The following is a 20,865-nucleotide window of genomic DNA, read 5'->3' on the forward strand; positions in this document are numbered from 1 at the left end:
TGGCTGAGTACAAAGTGGCTTTGAAAATGACCATTTTTTAAAATCCATGGATTCCTTAAAAAGCCCTCTCCTTCCCCCACAGTGAACTTGAAATCCTTTCATCCATGGGGACCCAAGCGAAGTTATCTGGATTTTCTTTCCCAGCCAGCCCACTTGCCAGTCTGCCTTTTCTCTTCTTGGTTTGGATGCTCTTCTTTATGGCTCCTTGCCAATGGACAGATGTAAATGATTGCCTGATTATTAACAGAAAAAATCCGAAGCACACACAGCACACACACTGTGTAGTATTAATGACTACGGAACTGTCCACAGAAGGTAAAATCCAGATCCCGAGTAGATGATCATAGTAAGCTCTCAGCCTATAAAAACAAACTTGGGCAAACACAGCAGTCCAACAGAGGAGCGCCTCTGGCTCTTGGGGCTGGCTGCACAGGGAGGCCCTGGGTGGGGAGCTTCATTCACCATCTTTGGGGTGGGACCTGCTGATTTGTCTTCCCCAGCTGGGTGTCAGTGACCTCAAGTTCGGTCCCAGCCATCCTGAGTCATATTAATAGCTCGTTGGAGTGAAAAGAGCACCGGGCAGGGAGTCAGGCTGGCCCCCCTCCCATCTCTGCTTCCTGGTTGCATGACCCAGGGCAAATTTCTGTTCCCTGCTCAGTTTCCTTGCCTGCAAACGCAGAGGGCTGAGCTAAAGGCATTCTTTCCATTTTTCCTTAGGCAAATATTTATGTAGCCCCTATTCAGTGCAAGACACTAAGGATGGAACTAAAACCAGGACAAACAAGGTCCTTGCCCCCATGGGGTAGACGGAACAGCAGGAAAAAGATAAAGAAAGTAAAAGAAAACAAGGGAAGCACCCTTGTACCTCCCACAACCTTTGCACACAGGGACAGTAGCCCAATGTACTGCAGATTCACTGGGAGCCAAAGCCTTTGACGCACTAAGGGACACCAAGGCCTCCGTGATCGTGGCGTCCCCATACATGGACACCTGCAGGGCCAGGTGTCCTCCCACCTGCTGCTTCAACAGAGGGGTTTGAAGAAATAGCAGCCGAGTGTGACGCAACCCCAGCCTGGAGCTCCACCCTTCAGGGGAACTGTTATTTTTAGGTCTCTGCTCCCTCTGCACAGCCTTCTGTGTGCCTCCTCGTGTAACTCACCGCCGCGGACGGCACCGTGGACCCCTGAGCCCTTCCACAAGGGCCCACCTGTTTTGACAAATCCACTCCCTGTTCCGTCTCTCTTTGCACCAGCCCGAGGACTCTAGTGTGAGAAGAGCCGTGGGCCCTCCCAGTGTCCCCCAAATGCACACTACGCAGCAGGACAGCTCCCCCGGAAATCTGGGGGAAGCCGCCCACGAGCCAGCCAGTTACCCAGCCTCGGGGTGGAGCGCATGCGCCGCTTTCCCCTTCCTTACCCCTTGTTCACAGCAAGCAGGTCGCTTGACCCCCAGAGTCTCAGACACAGTGAAATGCTTTTCTTCACTTTGAGGCCACATCCTGAGAAGCCACACCTTGTACGAGTGTTAAAATGCGGAGTTCCACATGAGATGTGAGCTCTCACGAGATGCAGAATGAAATTGGAGTGCTCTAGAAGGTGCTGTGCGTGAATCATCTATTTCTGTCACCACGTGGGGATAAAAGCAAAAACCTCCGAGTCTGTGTTTAAGTCCATAGGACAGAAGGGGCCACAGCATTGCCACCCGGGTCCACGTCAGTGTGTGTGGCACTGGAAGCACACAGAGGAGCAAAGAGCAAGGTGATGGCTCCTCTTCAGGTTGAGCCGGAGAGAAACACCTCGACCCTGAGCCCTCTGAGTGGCGTGGTCTCACACCCGTCCCCTCTTGTCCTTGAGCTCACTGGCTTGCTTTGTGATTTCTACTCTCTGTCGCCAGCTCTTGCTGATCACAAAGCGTCACCGCCGCTGTCCCCTCCACGGGAAACCTGCTTCTGTCTTCCACCTGGCTCGCTCACTCTCTGGACCTCGAGGTAAGGATCTTTCCTCTAGGACTTGAGCAAGCGAGGCAGCTCCACAACTTTCGAGGCAGGCAGATTTCCCTGGTCCTGAATGGCATCCTTTGTAGAACTTATCACAACAGTCTTAGGTGGCTATTTATTAAATTAATTTTCAGAACACCTGTCTTCACCAGATGTTAAACTTCTTAGAGCAAGGCCGCACCCATTCCCCGCTACTGCGTAATGCCTTACAAATAAGAGTACAGTAGTTCTTCAGGACCTGTGTTGGTTTGATCAAAGTCCTTGCCCTTCAAATCTACAGACTTAAAGGAGGTAGCTGAAATATATATATATATATATATTTCCTGTATATAGTCAATTCATTTTTAGACTTCCTCGTTTGTATATGGATCTGTTCACCCGTTCAAGACCATGAGGTCTTCACTGATTAACCCTTCACAATGTATTTTGACATTAATGATCTCTCCCCACCCCAGCACCCCATCTGGCTATTTTTAAGGTTTGCTTTTTATCTATATATTCTTTCATTTCTTTATGATGTGTCTTGATGCTGTTTATTTATTTATTTGAGACAGGGTCTCGCTATGTACTACAGGCTGGTCTCGAACTCACTGTGTAGTCCAGGTTGGCCTCAAGCTTACAGCGATTCACCTCCAGCCTCCAGAGTGCTGGGGGCACAGGCGTGCACCACCACGCCCGGCTGTTATTTGTCAGCACACAGCGTTCGCATCCCTTGTGGGAAGCTGGTACGTGCACATAACACATCTCAGTTCCTTTTCTCATTTTCTTTGCCTTGCCCTCCTCATCCCAGGCTCCCTCCCCCGTACATGTTTGCAGTACTTAATGTTTACCTTCTTTCATAACGTGACACATCCCAGGTCCTTCTTTGCGTCCCTTACTCCTTCCCTCCCTCCCCTCTCCTTTCTTCTCATTGACCAAAATGAAAATCCACTCTATTGCCAAAGAGTGAATATGCATAATATAGTAAGACTATAAATGTGTATGAAATACTAATGTGAAATGGTTATATATGTGAATGAATATTCACATCTAATAATCGTCACTATTATTCCTTCATCAGACAACCTCCCTGTTTTCTCTTCTTACCTTCTGAAGAGAAGACCTTTTGAAGAAGAGAGACTTTCTTATCTCCTCTCCTATGTGACTTCTTTGCCTCTCTGTACACAATTCTGTATGATTTACTTCTATCCTCCGTTCTCTAATTCTTTCTTCTACTGTTCTAATCTGCTGCCCCTCCCATCCACTGGTTTCTTCACTTCCGTGACTGTATCTTTCACTTCTGGAAATTCTGTGTGATCGCTTTCAAACCTGCCATGTCACGTTTTATTGTTTCCTATTTCCTGCAGATATTTTCAAGCCTGTTTTTCATTTATTGAAATGGAATCAGCATAGTTGTTTTTACACTGTGTCTGGTCATTTGTTAACTGCAGTTGTCTGCTCTTCTGCTATCTGTTTCTGCTGGCACTAATAACAGTGCTTTGCTTTCAGACGTTTAGCAATCTTTACACTGCTTGCTGCCCTTAAAACATCATTTGTGCAAAATTCCTCAGGCCTTAGCGACTATTAGAGTTTAGTTCTGGCAGGTGCTTGGGGACACTACTGTTTGTTGCCATTTTCAATTAAATTTATAGCTTAAAGTGTCTTGGCCCATTCTGCTGATGTGTATCTGGGCTTCAAATGAGCAAGTGCTGCTGGCCAGTGGTTCGGTGGCAATCTCCTAACAGGGACAGTTGTTTGTTTCTTTGTCTTTGCTTTGTTTAGTGCCGAGGTAAGCGCATGGTCTCCTGGATGGGAGAAGAGGGTTTAGCTCTGCTTTGCCCTTTTCCCATGTTTGACCCTTGGGAAGATCCCAGACGAATGGGGTCGAAGTCTCCTGTGAGGTCCCCTTCTATCTTGGGAAGTCCTAGCCTTTGACTTCTGGCTTCTTCATCCTGAGCCTCTTAAAACCACAGCCAAGTCAATTTAACTTGATCAACAAATGTGGTCAGGGCAAAAGCTAATCACTTGGTAATACTTTGTTATCCTGTTAGCTTTCAGCGTCTTTAAGAAGGATTTTACTTAATATTTTATCCAAATTTGCATTGTTTTCATCGGAAGGGTTAATATCAGTAATGGAGCCCACTATTACCAGAGATGAAATAATGTATGTTGATTTTTCTTATAAGTTTTACTAACAAGCAATCTACCTTTTAAAGATCCCTTATTATTACTGACTTCACATTTTATATGTGGATCTCTTTAGGGTGAGTTTTGTTTATTTGTTTTAAGTCTTTCTATTTAAAAAGATGGCATGCTTTTCCATTTCATTAATTCTTATTTTTTCTGAATAGCATTTTAAAGTTTTTTCTATGTGGTTTATATTTTTATTAACTTTTCACTCTAAAGTTTATAGCTTGGTGCTTTATTCCTTTTTGTTATCTGAATATAAATATGAAGGCTTTAATTTTCTGCTTTAAATCTATCCCATAGGTTCTGCTATGTAATAGCCTTCATTTTCATTTTAAAGATATCATTCAAATCTATTTCCAATGGTAGAGTTGCAAAGGAAATGGTACTTTAGCATTTCCAGATACATAATTTTTTTTCTAGTTTTACTAGTAATTTCTAAATGAGTTGCTTTGTGGTTAGGGAAGCATTTCTACACTCATTCTAATATTTGGAATTTAGTGAATCTTTCTTTGAGGACTTGTATATGGTCACTTTTCATGAGAATTCCAAGGGTATTTGCAAAGTATACCTTCAGTTTTTAAGTTACAGAAGTCAATATGTATCCACTAGTTTTATTAATTATGTTATTTTTTGTTTACTTGCACTAAAATGTGCAATAAAAGGGAACTAAAGTCTTATATATGAAACTTGCAATTTTCTGCTTCTGTGTATTCGCAGTGTTTGTCTTCTGCTTTTTGACTTGATAATTTAATCATATACTATAGAGATTATTCAAATCTCATCTACCTTCCATAAGTATTGCTGTTGTAAAGCCTAAAACCAGGTGATTTTTTCAAGGTGAAGTGATTTTTCTATCAAGGAGTTTTTAAACATCTTTGAAATCCAATAATTTTCTAAGATATGTCTCAATATTGATCCTTCTGTGTTAATTTTTCTTGTAACAGTGTAGCCTTTTCAATCTAAGCAGTCCAATCTTTAATATATGGAATTTTTAAATTATAACATTTAATTTATTTAAAATATAAAATTTAGTATATGCACATTTTAATTTGCTAACATGATATTCCTTTCTCACACTTTCAGGTATTTTTCCAGGTATGTTTTACCTACTGTTTGCCCTTCATGTCTACCATCTTCCTGCTAATCTTTTATAAACCTTTGTTCACTTCTATTTAATTTCATTGATTTCCCTCATTTCCATTTGGAGGCATTGAACATGATTTCAGTAGAATTGTCTCTTTCTGCTATTTCATCGTGGTCTTTTTTTCCAAGTTTCCATCTTTGCTAAGTTCTGGCAGAATCTATTTCCTTTCCTGTTATCCTAAATATTTCCTGAATTATTACACATTGGATTTTCTGAGCTCCTGTTTTAAAAGAATGATTGATTTATTAATTTTCTTTTTTATTTTTAAACTCATGATGGTAAATAAGGCCACAAATTTCATCTGTTTTGTGCAATAGTTTTCTAGTGAACCTTTCCCAACTCTAATTTGTTTCTTTCTCTTGTTTTATTCACCCCTTTTTTTTAATATATAGACACTGTGGTTGTTCCTTTTTTATTACCACTATCTTTAAGTGAGGTACTTACTGAATTAGCTGTCTGCAAAATATTGTGAGAGGCGCAGGTAGGGCTATTCTCTAAGAGAGCAAGGATTCTTTCTAAACACAGTTTTAGGTAAGGGACAGTTTTTGTTTTGTTTCTCCTTCTAGAGAGAGTGCAGGTGTAGAGTTGCATTCAAGGAAATCTCTCTCCTCCCTCTGCCTCACAACATACCAAATAAATAACTTTTGTTACTGTATACTACAGTTTGGATCTAAAATGCCCCCCAAGGGCCTATGCCTTAAAGATTTGGTGCCCAACTTGGGGCATTTGGGAGGTGGTGCAACTTTTAAGAGGTGGGGCTTAGTGAGAGTGTTTACCACAGAGCAATAGGGCCAATGGGACATGGACCAGAATCTCCGAAACTGTGAGCCAAAATTAACCTTTTCTTTTATAAGTTGTTACAGTAACCCAGAAGTGACTAACATACTGACTATCAAGTCACCAAGTGCTGCTTTCCAGAACACTTTTCTTCAGAAGAGTGAGACGCCAAAATACTAGACCGCAGCTGATCCCCAGGCACCACCGTCTTCACCGCCATCTTTGAATTCTAGTCTCAGCCTCGTCTTTCAATCCAGTTTCCAACTGGGGAGGGGAAACGGAAGAGTGCAGAAATGTTCAGAATGAGATAACTACAAAGAATACCCATTGTTCTCTTTTGAAAAAATCTTCAGGCCAGGAATTTAGCTCAGGGGCACCGTGCCTGCCTGGTAAGTCCAAAGTCCTGAGTTTGATCCCTGGTACCGAAGGGGGAAAAAAAGGAAAAAAAAATCTTATCACATTTTGACTGTGAAAAGGAGACCATACTGGAAAATAGAAGTCACCTATCTCCTAAAGCTGGGGTCTCTGGGAACAAAAGCAGCATGAGGGATCAGATAGTGTTTCTGGTGACCTCAAGATAGTGAGAGCCAAACAGCATGACTGAAGAGCCATGGGAGGGTTGTGAAGCTTTGCAAACTCTGTGCCTTATGTGTTGAAGTATTTGTCACGCTATACATTTACTTTTGTATTTGTATAGACATGTGTCTTTTATTTGTGTTCCATTCAAGATTCAGAGGACATCTCTTCAAATGAGAACTGCTTGAGCTTGTTTGCTGACACATGGAAGACGGTGGGGGGTCGGTGGAACATAACTAGTGACTGCTGGGTGCCCCCCGCTTGCTGACTTCCATTAACAACTCTGTACTTCACCAGTGACTCTCCCATGCTTTTCAGAGGTAGTATAGAAGGCTCAGGAGAGGGTAGCAAACTTACCAGGTCACTGAGTCAGCAAGGACCAAAGCTGGAATTCAGACACAGACCCCCAAAGCCTCTATTATGTCACCCTCTCCAGAATCTAGAGCTGGAGCTGACATTTCCACGAGGACAGGAGAGTGAGAGGGATCTTGGATTTAAGCAGTAAGGCAGACCTGTTCCTAGTGAGGGGCTCCAGGTCTCCAAGAGGGATTCCACCCAGGGAGCACAGGATGCTGGTAGCCTATACCTCCCTTTTCTACGTGCAGTTTTCTGTGGCCGCGAGACAGGTGCTGGAAATGCTACAGCTGCAATCCTCACGACCCTCCTGCAATTCCTCCCAAACCTGTGAGGCCTTGTAGTCCTGGTATGGGGAATTCTATTTAGAAGTGTACTGTGAATATTAAGGAACCAGTGGTTTTCAATCTTTTGGCAAATATGTACTTGTACAGAAATAATCATATAGTCTTTGGACAACACAAATATAATTTGTCTCTTGTCTGGAGCTTAACCATTCAGAATTTGCAAAGAAATCACCGGCCTTTCTTACCTGAGGGATAAGGAACGTTCTCTTCATCTTCACGCCATCCACCCCAGAGAACTGTTTTGTTTTGTTTTTGCTTTGAATATCATTTCTCTGAGGGCATGTTCAGGCCATTACAAACTAAACTCTTTACAGTCAGCCTTCATCTGAGATGATAAGTTTGACACGATTCCTCTCCCCTTGTTTCCATTTTCTTCTGCAACAACGTCCACTTCCCCCAGATCAGGGTATGTATCTCCAAAATCCAATTATCCAAATAACCTGGGGACCTGCTATCTGGATAAATGATTTCCATAACTGTTCCAAGAAACTTTAACCTTAATGACTTCATCGTAATTAATAGTTCTAAACTAATCCTGAGAGCCTTTCGCTGGAGTTGCCAAGAAGGAATCAAAATGAACCACTCTGAGAACCCTCATTTATTCCTTGCCCCACACGTCCATGGACGTTCCCAAGAATAGAGACCCGTGGGAAAGGTAGATGGTTGGTATCCAGAATGAAATGAAATGAGGCCCCTGGTTGTCCCCAAGCTGGGTGATCGCCACCACTTCTCTGAGTTTGAGAGTTATTTCTATTTCTTCTCTCTCCTGCTGGGAGTGCTAGTGCATGCTGTCCGCCCCTCTGGAATACCACTCACCAGTGGCTGTCACCCTTCAGAAAGGCTTTGTGGAAGCCTCAGAGAGACTAAGCCTCTTCTGTAAGTTCCTGTCCTCCCTAATGACATGGTCCTCAAAGGCCCTCCCTGTCAGGGCCCCGTCCTATTTCCCAGCTGGGTTATATCCTCCAGCCCCCAAATGAAAAGTTTATGGAGATTTGGGCTCTGAAGTACCTCACCAGAGGTATCGCCTCTTTAGTAAACTAAGTTCATACCAAGATGTTCTAAAGTAATTAAGTCTTCATTTACACCCTTTAAATATTTGTAGACCATTATCATGACCCACAGTCAAGCAACACAGTAACCTGGTTTTGCTCTCTGTCAAAATCCTCAGGAGCAATGTTAATGCTGTTCCAGAAATTTTTGGCAAGTAAATCATTTTCTATCCTGCACTTGGAGTTTCCCCTGTTCCTCACAGGAATTCACTGTGTGGCCCACAAACAACAGGGATACCATCAGCTGGCCATGTAAAGTCACATTTTGTTAAACAGGCTTTTAAAAAATTATTAATACACATTTGTCATATATAATGATTACAATTCATTGTGAGGAGTTGGGACACGTACACATCTTCATTCCTTTTTCATCCCTTCTCCTCCCCTCCCTCCTCCTTTTCTGCTTCTCTCGGTCCTCTTCCCATTTACAAAAGACTAATCTCAAGGTGTAAATAAGTTTAAAAGCATAATAAAACATAGACAATGATAAACAGATTAAGCAGTGCATTAGCTTTTTCTTGCTGTGACTCAAATATCCAATACACAATGTAAAGGAGGAGAGGTTTAATTTGGTTCACGGTTTCAGAGGATTTAGTCAATGGTTGGCTGGCTTCAAGGCAGAATCGTGGTGGAGGTGTGCGACAGCACAAAGCCACTCTCTCCTTGGCAGCCAGGAAGCACAGCAGGTGGGAAGAGTTCCAGGGATGACACGATTCTCAAAGGCACTCCCCAGCCAGGGATGGAGCTCAGTGGCTAGCACCTGGCTGGTAATTGGGAGGCCCTGAGTTCCATACCATCACCATAAAAAGAAAAAAAAAAAGGCAAGCCCCAGCTAACACCACATTCAGCTGTGGACATCAGTGGTTAGCCCACTGCTGAGTATAGCACTCCCATGATCCAATCAACTTTCCAGGAGTCTCTTAATCTGATGTGTAAATGCAGTCATTATCTCAACCTATTGATCTTGACAAAGCAAAGCAAGGCTCACAGCCCTACGGTGGAAGTCAGGAGGAACTGTGAATACCCCAGTAGGGTCTGTGCACCCGTGGCACACACAGACACACACACACAGCTCCAAGGCTGATGCTCCCTCTCGCTGCCCTGCTTGTCACACCTGCCAAAATCCTGACCGGACACAGCAAATTCCACCCCTACCCAAAACCCCAGAGGTCCAGCTGTCACGTGATCTGCACGTCTCTTTGTTTTGTGAATGCTGCTGACACAGGGACTTGCTGTTTACTTATTGCTCCCTTATATTTGAAATCCTGGCTTCAAACTGGTAGAGAAAATATGGTTTTTCCAGATAGGACTGAAATTAAATCAAAATAGAAACAATAACAAAAAATGCTGAAGAAAAGCAGCCCCTCCATCTTTTTTTGTTGTCATTGTTAAAATTCCATGAACTTCAGTGTTTATCTAATTTCTAGAAATTTCTCTTGAAACTCATATATTCTTCCAAACTTCACATTTTTGTCACTTTACATTTCCATCCGTTCCAACTGGGTTTTTGCAACTCAGAGATGAGAATTATTGTGCAACAACATTAACAGCTAATAAATTAGTCCCCTCCTTCCCATTTTTCTGAGCAAGCCTGGAAGAGCCAAGGCCCTATAGAATTGCGCGGGGGACTCCGAGGCTGCTTCTCTGTGAGCTGCAAGATCAGGGTTCCGTGCCAGAGCTGTGCTTCTCCAGAGGAGCGGGTAGAGCTGAGATTCACCACAAGCTCTCACCTCGACCGCCTTGGACCCACGGGGCACAGCGAGGCTGCGTGTCCCAGCTGGGGACGTTTCCGTGTGGATTCTTGGGTGGCCTGGGGACACAGAGCTCTCTCGTCACTCTGAGGGGGCCCCCGCCTCGGGAAACTCTCTTTAGCAGCAGGGCCACCTCACTTTCCAGGCTGTGCTGGGGGAGCCCGGCTCCGAGCACCTTCGGGTGGACGCAGGGCCCTGCTCTTTGCTTCAGGCCCCTGTAATTCTCTCGCTGAAGATATTTTTACAATGGTCAAGGGCCCCAGCCATTCTTGCAGCAGTCGGTTCCTTCCCTCCTGCTTTCTTCGTGGGCTCCTTTTGGGCGTTGCTGGGAGACGCGGAGAGGCCTGTTTATTGCCCTTGGCCGACTCTACCTTCCACCCCCAGCCTTATCTGCTCCCTGCCAGGGGCCTGACCTTTGCGCCTTCCCTCCCCGTGGGGCGAGCCTTCCTCCCCGAGGATGCTGCGTGAGCCTGGCCGGACTGTGGGGAAATCGCGCCCTGACCGGCAGCATAAATTCTCTTCTGCGCGGCTCTCGGGGGCGCAGGGCTGGGCTGCACTCCCTCTGCAGGCGGGGCGGACTGTGGGTCACCCCACAGCTCTCCCTCCCGGGCCTGGCCTTCCGAGCTCCCCTGTCCGCAGAGGCCCCGCCCTCGGTGTCGCCATGGGGGGCCCTGGTGCCACTGGGGCTGACGTCGTCCCCAGGGTCGCTCGCACCCTCGTTTCATGGGCAGCTGAAGGCTGTTCGTTTCAGACCAAGCAGAGCAACGTTCGCCCCTTCCCAGGCCTCAAGTTACAGCTCAGGAAAGAGGAGACTGAACCTGTGCAGAGCAGGACTCATCCTCACACGCGGGGCCCAGAACCCAAGAGTGGGGGCAGCGGTCCTGGCTTGCCCGGGACCCCGCACCCTTCTCCCCACAAAACCTCTAGGGCTCTAGCAAACCGGGACAGCTGGTCGCTGTAAGCCTTTGGTATTTGGGAGCCTTATTGCTTTATTTATCAAGACTATGTTTACCGTTCTTGAAGTTGTCACTGTGAGAGGGAAAACCGCAAGTGCAAGAGCTGCTCATGGGCAATATTTTTAAGCTATGGAGACCTGAAAATTTCAGTTAGTCTTGGTGCTTTCTTATACTCGCTGCCAAAGTCACATCTCACTAAATTATTCCAACCGAAAGGAGTCACCTGTCGCCAGCTGTTCAGAAGGAGGAAGTTGCACTTTCAAATTGTCTGAGAAATCAAAACAGTGTTCATAAAACAATGGTCTAACTAACTTTTGGAAATAGCTTACAATCCTTCAGACTTAACTGTCTGTGTTTGAAAAATTTTAGCCTTCTGGAAAACATTATAAGGAGCATTTGTTGTAAGCACACCAAACAAGTAGAAGTGCTAGACAAACGAAAACATCAAATGATGTTATTAATCCAAATATCTTACCGCAGTGCCTGTTTCTTTTGGAAGAGAGAGGATAAATCCAAGACCTCACTTGGCCTGAAATACACAGGTACTCAAGAAAAGTGATTATTGCTCCCTCTGGCTCAATCTATAACAAAATGTTTATTGCCTGCTTAATATATGCTTGTCACCAGGGTTGGCTATTAAAGTAAATTATATTGAATGAGACAGAAATGGTCACAATCCTCACAGAGCTCTAGTCTAGGGAAAAAGAAAATTACATAAATAAATATAAGTGTATTATTTTTGGGATAAATGCTCTGAAACAGAAGACTGGATATTCTGGGAATCTGGATAGGGCAGCAAATCTAATCTGAAGAAAGGATAGTTGGGCAAAAATCTGCAGCATAAACTAACCAGGCTCAGACTTTAGGAAACTGCACTCTCACTGGGAGGCCAGGAAAGGGCCCTAGCATGAGCAAAGGCCCTGAGGTGGGCACAGTTTGGCGTATTTAAAATGCTGAAAGTGGCCACTGACTAGATAGCCACAGGACTAGTATTTGTATTCTTACAACTTTGCAAACTCAACACCTGATCAGAACCTCTTTAGTAGCTCCTTGGAAACACACTTGCCCCAAGACCTTCCAGTCAGTGCCAGGGACCTCACAGCACTGCCATTCCCAAGGGAGAAGGACCTTGGCATCACAGCTTCCTCTGGCTGGGACTGGAGCGTGGAACGTGAACGAGGCACACAGACAGGGGCAGAGTGAGATTGCAAGTGGGGTCACCTCATCTTAAGTCCAGCATGCCCCCTTTCCCCATCCTAGGGCAAATGTTTCTTCCAAAGTCTCCCACTCCTAGAACCCTTTGGGGCTTGCCAACCAAAGGCACTCCTTCCTCTCTGCCCCCCTTGAGCCCCTGGAGCCTGTCCCTTCCCTACTGAAGACGTCGCACTCACATTGTCAGCAGCGTCCGCCCCTGGGAGTCTCCAGGGATTTCTTGCACAACTGTCTTCCTCCTAGCTACGGTGTGAAGGCCACCGTTCATGACATCAGCAGAGCCATAGTAGGAGTTACAGGTTGAACAGATGTGCTTTGGACACACTGTACTGCTTCTCGAGAGTCCAGTCTGTGTCCATCTTCACTCTGTTGCCGTGAGTGACCCAACCAGAAGTTCCCACACTCTATGTTGGGGTAGACTCTTGTCATTCACCGTCACAGAATAGGTGGCAGGAAAATCCCACTCAGACCTAAGTCACTGGAAAAACTTTGAGAATCAAATTTTTAAAAAATGAACATGGGGCCGGGCATGGTGGCACACACCTGTAATCCCAGCACTCGGGAGGCTGAGACAGGATCATTGTGAGTTCGAGACCAGCCTGGGCTACACAGTGAGTTCCAGGGCAGGCTGAACTACATAGTGAGACCCTGTCTTAAAAAAAAAAAAAAAAAAATGAACACAAGGAAAGAACAAGAATGCCTGCCTTTGTGCTGGTGTATCCCTGTGAGGAAAGCCTAGAGAGTGTCCCTCTGAGAGCAGCCGCTGGGGCCTGCTGCAGTCTCTTTCTTCGGAATATGTGGTTATCCTTGTACTGCTCCCCAGTAGAGTAATAATTTGGAAGGTCTGAGATGAGAAGAGCAAACCAATACAGATGGAAAACTCTGCAAAAATTTTCCATCAGTTCATCAGAAAACATGTAAGAGTTTGAGAACTGCCCAGGGAGAGGAGCCCTGCCTTACTTGGGAAATCTGGGAGCATCCAGTGTTCTGGTAGCACAGGTGCGAGATTTAGCTTACATTTCATTCTGTGGTACTGGAGGGTGAACCTAGAGCCTCTGCTCTGAACTGCATTCCCACCTCTTTTTTCTTTATGATTCTGAGACAAGGTCTTGCTGAGTTACTGAGGTTGGGCTTGAACGTGCAATCCTCCAGCCTCAGCCTCATTTTTCATCTTCAGAGTGGTTGTCTGGATGTGATGGAAGGGTTACGAGAAGAATGCTTCTACATGACTATGCTCTTAAGATTGTTTCTCCAAAAATTCATGCTAGCTCTGAACATGCAGAGATCTGGGATATTTTCTCCATAAACCTTGGCTGTGGAAGCCCGGGTGAGCAGCTCAATGCCTCTAACACATCCTGAATACATTGTTAGACTAGGAATCGTCTCTTATTGTGGGCCTTTTTGCTTTTAAGATATCAATATAAACAAGTTCATTTCCATACAAAAAAGCTCCCCTCTTGAATAAAGAGAATTCCTCCAAGGCTAGATTTAACTTCCGAGGTAAGAAACAAATGTCTGCTGTTATTCCATGGATCACGATGTTGAGGGATTTTGGAATAATCCTTATGGGAGGGCAGACTGAGATTCATCCTACAGTGACTTGAGACCTAGGGGGTAAATGAAGTTATGCTCATCATTTTGGGAAAAACAGCAAATATTTGCAACTGGAAAGAGGACCGATGAGGCACGTCTACACAGGCCTGCGGTGGCTTCACACAGAAATCTGGCTGGCGGATCAGCGCACCTTAAACCCTGGGCTACCTAGCAGGCTGGCAGCTCCACCGGAAATGCCCCACAGGATACCAGATGCCAGTCTGGAAGAGGGATTTCCTGTAGTTATTCTCACTTACTTTCTTGATCCTTGTTTTCCTCTTTCCTCCTCAGATTTATTTACAGAAAAGTTTTAGAAGTTGCTGTTTCTCTTATCAACGACTGCAAATGTGAAGCTGTCTTCTAAACGAATCTGTCCAAAGGGGACGTTTACAGCACTGTGTGCATGCTTCTTTCATGAAGGACATTTATGCTTTGGGCTTTCCTCAATACTCTGACACTAGAACCAGTCCAACGGAGTGGTGTCCAATCCACCCACAGTTTGGGGGCTCAAAATCATATCTTCATTTCGGGAGATTTTTCGTATTTTAGTAACAAGCCTATATAAGCACAACCAAAAAACCTTCACATGATGATGAAAACTCAGTATTTTGGTTGATTTTTATTGGGTTATTTTTTTCTTCACTACACACTGATGTGTTAACTTTTCGTTTTCTTGACCAAGCCCTGAAAAACAACCAATTACTCAAGAAAATAATAAAATGCACCACTGAACATCTCCTCTTCCTCCCTGACTTTGGATGCGTTTGAAGGTCTTCAGCGAGACTGGGATGGAGGTGTGGGCCCCGATGTAACCGTGTGGAGAGGGGCCGGGGCCTCTGAGTGTGGGGCCTGCGGAGCTTGACGACCCGAGACTGCGCTGTTAGGGGGCGAGCCCGGCACTGTCCCAGCATGCTCTTCGGCACGTTCCTGCCCGTCCGCTGCGCGCGCCCCAGCCACAGCGTTATAGCTACGTGAGGCCAAACTTCCTCACTTCCGGAACTGGGAGCTGAGTGACCTTCCTTTCTTGTCACCGGCCTTTTATTACAGCAAAGCCAGATGGACAGAGCCATCTTCCTGGTGTTTATCTGCTCAAATAGCCCGCTTCTCCGCAGCAATCATGAACCAACGAGCCGGCCATGGCTGCCCGTGGGGGCGCAGTTCCCGCTCCTCACTGCCTTCGCCTAGTTCCTGACTGACAGCCAATTCCTCCTTTTCCTTATCACCACCACGGAGTCGAATCTGCTGGTGTTTCTTTAATTTGCATTTTTACACTAACAGGATTAAGCATTTTCATTCTTACATGTAATCGTCTGTGATACACTTGTTCTCATCCTTTAGACATTTATTGTTGAAATATTTGTCTGTTGCAAAATTTATAAAGTTTCTTTATAGAGTGTTATAGATATTTGTCCTTTCTCTACTTGGAAAGTTATGGTTATCCTTGTGGGTTTTGTTGTTGTTGTTGTTACTGACATTTCTTTTTTGTTCACACTGGCAAAGGCCTTTATTTTTGTATCTTTTTTTAAGGGTCTGGCTTCTGCCTTTGATGGCCTTCATTTATTGTTTTCTCCTAGATTTTCTTTTTACTTTTCACTTTTTAACTTTTAGGTATAACCCCATCTGGAGTTTATTTTGGTATATAATTTGAGGAAGAGATTAAGTTTCTTGCCAAATGGTTAGCCCAATGTTCCAACAAAGTTTATTGAATAAACTATTCTCTCTCCAGAGATTTATGATGCCAGCTATGTTGTGCATTAACTATACATGAATGTGTATGTTTAAAACTCTATTCTGTAACATTGTTTTATTATTGTGCCTTATAATTCTTTTTAATGTTCAGCAATATTGCATCCACATTTTTCTAGATTAACTTTAAAATTACTTTCTCAAGTCCCTCCTCAAATTTTATGAAATCTCAACCTGATTTTATTGGTACTAAATTAAATACATGTATTCCTCTATCTATGTATCTATCTATCCATCCATCCATCCATCTGGACCTTTTTTTTCCTACACAATATCTCATTTATTCTTCACAATCAGCAAGTGAAGATATTTTTTATCCCTATTTTGCAGGCAAATTAACTAAGCTTTGCAAAGCTAAAGTTACTTCTTGTTAAGATCACACAGCCAGCATTTTAAGAGCCAAATTTTAAACATAGGTTAGTGTAAAGTCAAAATAAATTGTTTATTTTATATAGAATTTTAAATGATTTTAAAGAATTACACAGTACTATACAAAACGGAGTCATAAGGAAACAAATCTGCCATGACAATTACTATGATGGTATTTGCCGGGCATTTAAGTGATATTTCATCTAGTAAAAGAATCATCTTAAACTGTGATGCATAAAATGAGCACCAAATATTTTGATTCTAACAATTGGTGAAATAACAAATACTGGAATGTTCATTAAAGTTAGTTGTTAATGCAAAGCCAAAACAAAGCAATTGACCAGCTAAGGCCATCTGTTTTTAGTTTACTGTGAGTTCATCTAGGTAATGATACATAATTAAAAAATAAGAAGTTCTGTTATTACAGTAATTTTAATATGTTCAAAATACCTTCTTTCACGTTATTCCATTTGATCTCAATTTAGAAACAGATGGTAAAAAGGTCTACAGAGGGAATGGTCACTTCTAAGTATATTGGTGCTGGTAAGAGGAAACTTTAACTTTTGTTTTAGGTCCTTCTCTCTCCCGATTGTTGTATCCATCATTCGTCTTTTCCAGAATGCCACACACTGCAGTTGGAATCACACAATGCATAGTTTCACTTAGTATTAAGCCCCTTTGTGACTAGAGAGCTCATTTCTTTTTAGTGCTAATGTTCCATTGTGTGAGTGTATTGCAGTTTGCTTCTCCATTTAAGGACGTGCTGGTTGCTTGCAAGTTCTAAAAATCATGACTGAAGCCTCTATAATCACTCTGTGCAGGGCTTTTTGTGTAAACGCACCTTCTCATCTCCTTTGGGTAAACACCTAGGAGCACAACTGGATTGTGTGGTGTGTGTGTTAGGTTACCTGAGCACCTGCTGACTCATCCACAGTGGGGGCTCCATTTTGCATTCCCGTCAGTACAGGGCCAAGGTTGCGCTAGCTGCATCCTCACCATCATTTGAAAGTATGGGTGTTTTGAATGTTCTTGTGTCTAATAGGTTTGGCATGGTATTGTCTTATTTTAATTTGTATTTTGCTAATGACATATGATGTAAAGTATCCTTTTGTATTTATATTTACCATCTGTGTATCTTCTTTGCTGAGATGTTTATTCAGATATTTGGCCCATTTTATGATCAGATTGTGGTTTGTTTTTATTGCTGATCTTTTTTATTGCTGAGTCCTCTGTATATTTTGGGTAGCAGTCCTTTATCAGATGTCTTTTGAAAATATTTTCTCATGTATGGCCATACCACCCTGAACTTGCTCGATCTGGTCTGAAAATATTTTCTCCTACTTAGTGGCTTTCTTATTTTATTCACAGCATCTTTCACAGAACAAGGGTTTGTAACTTTAACAAATTCCAATGTGTCAATTACTTCTTTCACGGATGATGCCTTTTATATTGCATCTTTTTTGTTCGTTTGTTTTTGGTACTGGGGATCAAACTCAGGTCTTTGTGCTTGCAAGGCAGGTGGCAGACAGCACTGAGCTAAATCCCCAGCCCTCATATTGTATGTTAAAAAGTTATCACTAAACTGAGTTCATCTAAATTTTCTCCTACCACAAAATTATATAATAAGAAAATTGACATGGGAGGGTTGTTTGTTTGTTTCTTTCTTTTAGGAAGTAGCAATTGACAATTGAAGGGTTGAGCGACAAAGAAGAGAGGGGCAGGCATGATGGCGCATGGCTGGAATCCCAGCATTCAGAAGGCTGAGCAGGAGGATCACCGAGAGATGGAGGCGGGTCTGGGCTAGACAGTGAATTCAAGGCCAGCCTGCACTACTTGGTGAGACTCTGTCCCGAAAGGAAAAACAAAAGAAGAAGAAGAGAAGGAAGAGCTATGTGCAGAGATCAGGTAAGACTGGGAGTGCAAGGCTCCGGGAGAAAAAAGCCAGTGGCTAGAGTAGAGAAAATGAAAAGCAGTGGGCCACAACTGGAATTTGGTAAGGAGGGCCTAATCATACAGCGTGAGAGTTTGACTTAGGAATGATAGAAAGCTTTGAGGAATTTGAAGGACTTACATGTTGAGATTTGCTTTTGAGAAGAGATCACTTCGATAGAGGGAGGAGAAAAATTGGAATTGGCACAAGTCCCTGTGACCGTACACTGAGGAGGCGATGACCGTCCGCGGGGGGTGATGGCGGGGTGGACGTGAGCCAGGTGCCAGGAAGAAGGCAGCGCGTAGTGCTGGGTGGAACACGGTGTGAGCGCGGTGGAGATGGATCTGGACTTCCACCTCTAAAACGCTGAGAAGTGGACGTTATTCATCAACCCAGAGAACATGGAAAAGCCCAGTTGGGGTTGAGATAAGTTGAATTGGAAGTATTCTCAGATATCCAAGAGGAAACCTCAAATAGGTGATTCGAGTTTTCAAAATAAGTAATACATATTAATAGGCTGATATATATTAACTACATTAATCCACACTACATACAGTAATATACAATACACAGTTACGCTGTGATCTACCTTCAGTAAACTCAGAACGTTGGAAAGGTGCCTGGGAGGAAAGGAGACACCTAAGCAAATGACCTTCGATCTTTACATTTAACAACAGGCCTCCTTTTACATGATCTTGTTGCCTGTTTAACAACGGCCGATCTATGACACATACCTTTCTCTATGTGATACTATACATTATTATTTAGTAAGTAAGTGTGTGGTTTGTTGTTGCTTTCACTGGAGACCGCACACAGCCGTGGTGGTCGGGCTGCACAGATGACTCTCGATGCTCCTCCATGTCCTCATTCTCAGCTAATAATGTCGTATGCCCCAAAGCAGATTATGTGACACGTAATGATGAATAAATATTGTCTATTACTGCTTTTATACAATAGGGTTCAGAGAGAACACATCAATGAAAAGCAGTTTTATGGCTCTCAAACCATCTTCATCAAAGAGGCCAAGACAAAATACTTCAAAGACAAGGTTATCTACTCTCTCTGCAGTTTCTAAAAGCACAGATGAAAATTGTCTAAGTAGAAATAATACTCAACTTGAACAAATACACACTGGGTAGTAAAAAAAGTACAAGGAAGGTTATTTGTCCTTGGCTTGCCTTCCACTGTGAACACACATGCTCTGGGTCCTTGGTGTGCGTTGTATGAAGAACACTCTCTAATGCCTCCATTAGACCCCAGGAAGCTGTGCAGGATTTGGGGAGATGACCTTGCTGTCAGTCGTCTTCTTTGTGCTCCTTACAGAACTGTGAAAATGGGATTTTGCATGTTTTACTGCAGTGAAAACAAAGTGTAGAAGTAAACGCAATCCTATACTGTTGTGAGGATGTAATTCATTGGCAATGGTTGCTCTTAACTCAATGCAAGCTAAAAAGACACAAAAGCAATGTTCTTGCATTTTAGTCCCTTGGTTTATATTGGACAGCACAAATGTGTAAAACATGTCTTTATGTGGATGTATTTTGTGCTCATTAGCAACTAAGCTATTTTTCCCAGTTGTATTTGTATTGCTGATTTAAGTTTTGTTTTAATATTTTTAAGCATGCGTATAATCACTGGGGTGTTACTGCTTCTAGGTTATTCGGTGAACAAAGCTAGGAATTATGAGCGTGTGTGTGTGTACTAATCCACATTTCATACCATGGTATTATAAAAAATACAGTTGTTAATGTTTCAAAAGTGTATTACAGTAAAAGGTAAATAAAAGATACATATAAAAACATGCATATACACTTTTTGATAAGTTCTTTAAAGATTATATACTTGTATATGCATGCATAGGTACAGGTATATGTGTTGTATTTTTTTAATAAGCTAAAGTTTGTAAAGTTTAAAGAATGACTTTCTTATTCCTTCTCACCACAAGCCTTTCAAATCTGTTCTTCTGACTTACTTTTGCATAGTTTAAATTACAAATATGCCCAATGTGCCTAGTGATTTCCAGATAATAAAAGTACAATACTTGCATATCTCTGATTTATCATCATCTAATTTAAAATATATGCCTTTCCCCAGTGGCCTGGAAGCCTGCAGCGGGGACAAGAGCTTCGGCCAACTTCTTTTCCCACATCTGGTTCCTCCCCCTCATGATTTGCAAGCGCTTGTTCTCAACCTCGCCGGGGCTGGGCACAGGCTGGGAATTTGAGGTAGGGCAGGATAAGCAAGCACAGCCAAGGGACACAGGGTTTTTTGTGGCTGGTACAGGTGTAGCCTGGAGTCGCTGCTCTCTGCCTGCATGCTCTCTGGATTCACGCCTGTGAGTTCTTCCAGCTTCCCTTTTCGGTGATTTCCCAATGACAATTGCTTGGATCTGTCAACTGCAGCACTCTTCACATAGGCAGCGCCCCTTCCTCTGTCTGGCACCATGAATCCCAAAGGTTCTCTTCTCAGTTGGACTCACCTTCACTAGAGCCCTCTCAAGACGACACGATCCAGCTGGACTCCACGAACCCTGTAGAGGACCGGGGGAACTCACACATTCTCTGCCTCGCTCAGTTCCGTGTGTTCAGCTTCCTCCAATCAGCTTCTACCCTTGCCTTTGCACCATTGGAGCTCCTGACCGGTTACGGCCTCTTTAAACTTTTCAGGGGCCAATCAGGTACCAGTTCCTATCTCTCTCTAACCCAAGGACCAGTGTCAAAGTTTTCAAATGGTACTTCTGAAGCCTTACCTCTTGACTTGAAGTCTCTCCTTCCTTCCCTGGAGGAAAAACATGGTCCTCTGTCTATTCTAAAACAATAGTCAATATAAACCTTTCCAAATACAGTGAGTTCTCAGCCTTCTCCTTTGAAGTCTGGCAGCCTGTTTCACAGTGTCT

General features: G+C 43.5%; 1 long non-coding RNA gene across 2 annotated transcripts; it reads left to right on the forward strand.

Annotated features, from left to right (window-relative positions):
* Positions 1-14,871: 14,871 nt before the first annotated feature.
* LOC117283765 lies at positions 14,872-19,458 on the forward strand. Of its 2 annotated transcripts, none has more exons than XR_004514798.1 (3): positions 14,872-15,001; positions 17,710-17,944; positions 18,927-19,458. It is a non-coding gene; the product is annotated as an uncharacterized LOC117283765 (long non-coding RNA). The 2 variants fall into 2 exon arrangements; XR_004514799.1 differs by lacking the exon at positions 14,872-15,001 and adding an exon at positions 15,989-16,086.
* The last annotated feature ends 1,407 nt before the right edge of the window (positions 19,459-20,865 follow it).

This window comes from Fukomys damarensis, unplaced genomic scaffold, assembly GCF_012274545.1.
Source record: "Fukomys damarensis isolate Sample0158 unplaced genomic scaffold, DMR_v1.0_HiC HiC_scaffold_30, whole genome shotgun sequence".
Taxonomy (NCBI): domain Eukaryota; kingdom Metazoa; phylum Chordata; class Mammalia; order Rodentia; family Bathyergidae; genus Fukomys; species Fukomys damarensis.